The sequence below is a fragment of the Eriocheir sinensis genome, unplaced genomic scaffold, assembly GCF_024679095.1.
Source record: "Eriocheir sinensis breed Jianghai 21 unplaced genomic scaffold, ASM2467909v1 Scaffold1157, whole genome shotgun sequence".
NCBI lineage: Eukaryota > Metazoa > Arthropoda > Malacostraca > Decapoda > Varunidae > Eriocheir > Eriocheir sinensis.
Window position 1 is genome coordinate 37,588 of NW_026110471.1, and position 5,699 is coordinate 43,286.

Sequence of the window (5,699 nt, forward strand, 5' to 3'; positions counted from 1 at the left end):
TGTTTGTGTAGGCCTGATGCTTGGGGGAGGGGGAGGGGGAGAAGCGTGGGAAGGCGGGAACTAAGGGTAGGAAGGGAGCGTGGAGATAGTAGGAATAGAGGAAGGGAAGTTAGGGAAATGTAGATAGAAAAAAAAAACAGGGAAGAATGTGGTAGATGAGAAAGGAAGGAGGGGAGTGGGGTGGAAGAGGGACACACACACACACAGAAGGGAAGACACAGGACAGTAGGGAAAACAGGAAATGAAAGGAAGAAAACAGGGTGGCAGGAGGAAGCGCAGGATGAGGAAAGAAAACAGGAAGAGGAAAGTAGGCGTTACGGAAGGAAGGAAAGTGGGTTGAAGGGGTGAGAGGGAAACGGAAGGGAAAGGCTGTTGAAAAATGTGGGAGAAAGGGAAGAAGGAACAGAAAGGAATATGAGGGAGGATCGGAGGTGAGAGGAGAGGTTAGGAATAAAAGAGAATGGATTGTGATTGAAAAAAAAGGGAAAAAAAATGGGAGGATCAAGGCTGCGGAAGAAACCGTTACCTCTCGTACCCAAAAATATTCTTTATATAAAACAAATATATCAGTAGTCTTAATGTAACCAAGACGCCAGTAATAAACAGGAGTCGCGTACACGTCCCCCTCACACACAAGGTAGAGAAGCATTAGGAAGACAGAGACCTGAATGAGCATCACAAAGAGTTTTGTTGTCCCTGGGCGAGGTGTTGGCGTACTACTTTCACTGGTTCACCCGCGTAGCGTGTCAGCCAGTGTCCACCCCAACCCACCGCCTTCTCACCACCACCAACAGTCCCGTAGGTGGTTATAACAGGCTTGACTGACCAGCGGCAGCTTGTTTACTTGCCCCTCTGCTGGTGTGTTGTGGAAATCTGTATCCTTGATCCTCCCACTTTTTTCCCTTTTTCAATCACAATCCATTCTCTATTCTTCATTTGGGTTGTAATAAACAGCAAGGTAACAAAGTGCCCTTAGCCACTTTTCTTTGTAACATTTCTAAACTTTTACGTGGTTTTACTTTCTTTTCTTAACCAGTAAATAGCCTTATTTTTATGAAATATTCAACCACTTCTCGCTCGCAATCAATTTTTTTTTTTTTATACCAAGCACTTAAGAATTAGAAGTAAAACAGGATTATCAATAAAATAAATATATATTATGTACAAAAAATATTTACGAGGATCAGGTACAATATAAATTTGTATAAATTACACTAAGTCTTGTAGAAGTAATCCTCACGCCAGGGCCATTTCGTCGGGAAGTCAGCAGCACTTCTTGGGTGCAGGTTTCTTCGCCGCCTTCTTGGGAGAGGGCTTCTTTGCAACAGGCTTCTTAGCAGTCTTCTTAGCAGCAGGCTTCTTTACAGCCTTCTTAGCGACTTTCTTGGCAGCAGGCTTCTTAGCGACTTTCTTGGCAGCAGGCTTCTTTGCGATTTTCTTGGCAGCAGGCTTCTTGGCGACTTTCTTGGCAGCAGGCTTCTTCACGACCTTCTTGGCGGGTTGGCTTTGGCTTCCTTGACATCTTCAGCGAGCTTGAAGGAGCCAATTGCACCAGACCCTTCATCTGCTTCAGGGCACCAGCCTGGACCTGCTTCCTCAGGGCCAGCTTGACACGAACACCAGCCTTCTTCTCGTCTCCGACCTTGTTGTGGGCGACGATATACTTGAGGATGGCCTGGCGGGATGACCCAGAGCGCTCCTTCAGGGCCCGGATGGCGTCAGCGATCATCGCGGCGTGGGAGGTGCAGTGGCTTCTTGGGGCAGCCTTGGCCTTGGTAGCCTTCTTGGTGGGGGAGTAGCGGCAGGGCAGCGTCGGCCATCGTGGAGGTGGTGGAGTCTTGGAGACCTGGTAGTAACAGCTGCGGGCAAGTGCTCTAAAGCAGTGATAACGCCGAGCAGGGTTGGTCCCATAAGTCCGCTCCGTGCGGACGCAATGTGCACGAACACTACCGCTCGTTTTCGTTGGAAGTTGAGCGCCGCCCGCGAGCATTTGTGTTTGTTAACTCCTTCTCTCGTATATACTGCCCATAAGACAGAGTAATTACAATTCATTTTTATTGATCTTGGTAGTACATACATCTGACTAGGATTGTGGAACCTTCAAACACTAGTGTGACTCAGTGTCATAGAGATATTGAGCAAAATATCATAAGAATTCGATTCTGAACATCAATATATTCTTAAATAAGAAGCTCTATCTTGTTTTTGATGAAGTTCTGTTCATATCTCTCATATACCAAATCAAAAAAAGAACCATTTCACTTCATGTTCACCGTGAAAACAAACGAAAGGCAAGGAAAAGAAAAGTGATGGAAGAGTAGAGAGGAAAAGGAAGGGAAAGGAAAACAGAAGAAAGGAAATAGAAGAATAGAGGAAATAAAGGAAAGGGTTGAAAGGAAAGAAGAGAGGAAAACACAGGAAAGAATGATAGGAAGGGGATTTGAAGTAACTGAGGTAAAAATGAAATGGAGAGAGTGGTGGTGGTGGTGGTGGTGGTGGTGAAGTTTCGATGGGCTTGATCCCTCGCGGGCTGTGTGCCGTTGGCTGGCGCCTATGGAGAAGAGAGAGAGAGAGAGAGAGATGACACAGGTGGCGCTCCTCTTAGACTTAGAGGTAGCGGGCTGCCTAGCGGGTCAGAGAGCCAGAACAAACGCATGTTATCTAATACGAGTGGCCATATCGGACTCAGGTAGCAGGTTCCTCCAAGTTTACCGCTACTCTCTGAATACGCGAACCCACATGTCGGTTAAAATCGCTCAGTGGCTTGCGGGACGCCAGGCGATCTGCTCCTACACCAGCATACTAAGTACTATTTTTCTTTTTATTACTTATTTTTGAGGTGTTATTCAGCACTAATGTTACATTGCACTAACAGGTATGTTTACTTTTTTAATAAATTTGATGTACAGTACGCTATGTATACGTGGTTGTGATTTACTAAACATTTCCTTACCTCAGTGTTATGACCAGTCACTGTTCGGCTCTAACTGATTTTAAGAAGTTGGTTATCATTTGGTCAGCCGCACTTCAGTTAATTCAGCAACCATTCGAATATTTCAGGAGTCATCCGTAGATACTCAAAAATTATCGTCGTACATGCAGGCTTGACGGTACACCTTGTTGAATTCACTGCTTGTTAAAGTCGTGAATCAGCAAGATCTGCCGACATTTAGGTCATCTATTTTCAGAGACAGTCTTACTTAGAAGCAATTTTTCTTGAAATTTTGACAATGACATTGCACTGAGTGGGCGTGACCAAAACCCAATGACTGACTTCGCGCGATTTTCCCTCTTCCGACGTGGACACGGCATCGCTTGCCTCTACCCGCTATAGGCATCCCGCTACCCACCCAAACGCCAGGTCGCTCCCCTCCCTTTTCCTCCTCTTTCCTCCCTTTCTTCCCTTTCTTTTTCTTCCCCTTTCCTTCCTCTTCCCCCTTCCCTTCCCTTCACCAATAGCTCATTTCTAAACCGTCAACACTCCCCAACCATTCTTATCCATTTCCCACATTTCGCCTCACCCCAACCTCTCTTTCCCTTCCCATTCATTTTCCCTTTCCATCATCTTTCCTCCCACCCAGTAGCTCCCCCTCTCATCCACTCATTATAATAGTTTATCATTTATCGTATCCTCCTCTTTACTTATTTAGACTCTTTGCTCTTCCTTTTATTGTATCCCTTCTCCCTTCCTTCCTCTCCTCTCCTCCCTGTTTCCTTCCTTCCTTCTTTCAACCACATTCCTTCCCTTACCGCCTTCCTCAACCTCTCTTCTTTTCCTTTCCCTCCCCAGCTGTTTCTCCTTTCCATGCTTTCCTTTCCTTTCTCTCTTTCCCTTTCCCATTCCTTCCTTTCCTCCCTCCTCCCCTCTCCATCCCTATCCCTTTTTGCCTGCTTATGAACGTTTAAAGGAAAAATAGCTATACCATGTCATCTCTCTCTCTCTCTATCTCTCTCTCTCTCTCTCTCTCTCTCTCTCTCTCTCTCTCTCTCTCTCTCTCTCTCTCTCTCTCTCTCTCTCTCTCTCCGGTAGTGATTGTTTTATGTGTTTTCTTTAGCTTGTTTTTCCTTGTCTTGTTTGCGCTTGTTCCTGCGTCTCGTTTCTCTTCATCCCTTCATTGGCTTCCTGAGAGAGAGAGAGAGAGAGAAGAAGAGAGAGGAAGTAAATCAGGCTAGACGAGATTTTGGCGGGAACAGATTGTCCACATTTCCTCTCTCCTCTTCTTCCTCTTCCTCCTCTTCTTCTTCCTCCTCCTCCTCCTCCTCCTCCTCACTGACCTACTCCTGTGTGCCTTTTTTTTCTTCATTTTTATTCTCATCACAGTTTTATTTTTGTATTTCTTTTTTGTCCCTTCCTTCTTTTTCTCTTCTTTTTCTATCTTATTTTCGTTCTCTTCCTTCTTCTCATTATATCTATCGTCAGCCACTCACTCTTCTTCCTGTCCTTCCTCTTCCTCCTCCGTCTTCCTATTTCCTAATCCTCTTCCTCACGTTTTCCCTTCATTTTCTTCGTTTATCCTCCTCCTCCTCTTCCTCTTCCTCTTCTTCCGACTCCTCCTCCAACGTTCCTTGCTCTATTCTTCTTCCTCTACTTCCTGTCTATATTTTCTCCTTTTTCTTTCCCTTTCACTCTTGTCTATCTTCTTTCCTGTACATTTATTACTCTCTCTCTCTCTCTCTCTCTCTCTCTCTCTCTCTCTCTCTCTCTCTCTCTCTCTCTCGTTCTTTAATATTTTCTTCTACTTTCTCCATTCCGATTTCCTCTGGATTGCCTCTCTTCTCCCTCTTCTCACACTTCCCCCTTCCTTTCATTCCTTCATATCCCCTCCTCCCTTTCTTCCCTTCACACCCCCTCTTTCCTCTCTATCCTCCTCTCACTACCCCCTCCTCCTTTTCTTCCTCTCCTTCCTTCCTTCGACTTTCAATCACATTTGGTCTCCTTTCTCACTTTCCTCCTCACCGTTCCATATACACAATTCAACTTCAGCCCATTTTCCTTTGGTGCAGTCGTCCATTTTAGTGTTTTATCTATTATGGTAATTAGTTATTCGTTCATTTTTTCCATTGAGTTTGGTAAGATTGAGTTTATATCTTCCTCCCTACATTCTTTTCGTTTCTTGCGTCCCCCCTTCCGCCCACCCCTTCTTCCCGGCCTTTATTTTCCCTTCCGTTTATTCTTCTCCTCGCCCACTTTTCATATATTCACTCCCCCTATGTGCCTTCCCTTTCTTCTTAGAGTTATCCCCCACACTCCCTCACTCTGTACCTTCATCAGTCCTATCCTCATCTTCTCCCTTTCATAACCTCTTCTCTTCCCCCACTCCTTAGCCTCCATCTTTCTCTCCCTGCCATTCCATATCTTCTAACCCCCCCATTCCTTCCCTCCGCTCTCCCTTTCCTAGTCCTTCCATCCTTCCCAATCTCTCTCATTCCTCCTCTTTCCTACATTCCTTCCTCACCCACATGTTTTTCCTCTCCCCTCCCATATTCTTTCTCTTCTTCCCTTTCTCCTCCTCCTCCTCCTCTCTCTCCTCTTACATCCTCTATCCCCTTCCCTGTCTCTGTCCTTCTAACCCGTTTCCTCAATTCCTCCCTCCTTCTCTACCCCTACCCCCTACCCCCCCCCTCCACCTGTCCACTCTGAAGGCCGTGAATTTTGATGAATGAACCTGTTTTCTTGACGTGACTCGCTTCCATAACAA

The 5,699-nt window shown here is 45.7% G+C and overlaps 1 pseudogene; it reads right to left on the minus strand.

The window, feature by feature from the left end:
* Positions 1 to 1,263: 1,263 nt before the first annotated feature.
* On the minus strand, positions 1,264 to 1,990 carry LOC126989409 (histone H1-delta-like; annotated as a pseudogene).
* Positions 1,991 to 5,699: the final 3,709 nt, after the last annotated feature.